The sequence below is a fragment of the Aplysia californica genome, unplaced genomic scaffold (genome assembly GCF_000002075.1).
Source record: "Aplysia californica isolate F4 #8 unplaced genomic scaffold, AplCal3.0 scaffold00605, whole genome shotgun sequence".
Taxonomy (NCBI): Eukaryota; Metazoa; Mollusca; class Gastropoda; order Aplysiida; family Aplysiidae; genus Aplysia; species Aplysia californica.
In genome coordinates this window covers 178,977-179,996 of record NW_004797875.1, presented here as the reverse complement: position 1 = coordinate 179,996, position 1,020 = coordinate 178,977, and the positions used below count along the sequence as shown (strand labels likewise).

At 42.5% G+C, this 1,020-nt stretch overlaps 1 protein-coding gene across 1 annotated transcript in view; it reads right to left on the bottom strand.

Moving 5' to 3' along the window:
* Window positions 1-1,020, bottom strand: part of LOC101847992 (alpha-mannosidase 2) — a gene marked incomplete in the record, with an annotated part of 101,594 nt that overhangs the window by 44,474 nt on the left and 56,100 nt on the right. The window contains 1 exon segment of the mRNA XM_035972185.1: window positions 231-424.

Here is a 1,020-nt window from a genome sequence, read left to right as displayed (position 1 = left end):
CACACACACACACACACACACACACACACACACACACTTGCACCTATACTAAAAATTAATACTCGCACATCACCCACGAGCATACACATCAACGGATGAGCAAAATAGACGTCATGCATCATGTTACAGTAACTGCACTTAAAAGCTTACAATCATTGCTCTCTTTTCTAAAAAGATCTCTGACAGTCACAAAACAAAACTGAGCTGTTGTAAAAATAAAGTCGAAATACCTGGTCTCACATCTCCGAAATCAGTGGGTCAAAGAGATGCTCGGAGTTCCTCTGTCTCCATGCCGCGCTTCGTTCCACTCTCGCCCCCCTCCCTCTGCCCTTCACAATTCCCAGTGTGTACGAGACGAGTCTCGTCAACAGAAAACCACAGGGCAGCACGCTAACTCAGCTCACGTCGAGAAGTCCGGTCAGTTCTGAAGGAAGTAGAAAGAGTTAGATTTTTAAAAGAGTTTTACGGCATTTGCAACACAATAGGGTCATAAAAGTGTCAAAGATTAGAGTGTTTAGTTTAGTAAGAGTTTAACGGCACTTGCAACACAATAAGGTCATATCAATACTGAGGAATAGATGTTTTACAAGAGAGTAACATACACAAAAACGGAGGGGAGAAAAGGACGATAGATGTTTGATAGGAAAAAAGGAGCGAACCGCACCAGAACACCAGCCAACCACCCACGTTGAAGATTAAAGGTGTTACAAGAGAGTAACAAACATAAAAAGAAAGAAGGAGCGAACCACACCAGAACACTCGCCATCCATCTCACGAGGTGAAAGAAAAGATATGCTTGTAAAGTCATCATTTGTCATTGTATTAGTTTAAGGCTCATTTAAACACTAATTTAACTAACATCAATCTCTCATCAGACCGAACGAAAGCAACAGAAAGCAGTTCAGAACGCCAATTTGCTATTTAGAACCAAGGTCATTTACTCTGAGGTCCAGTATGGTACTAACTGTGCCAGCGGCTTGATCCTTCTTGTAAAGTGAACAGGAGGAAAGGGGGGAGGGG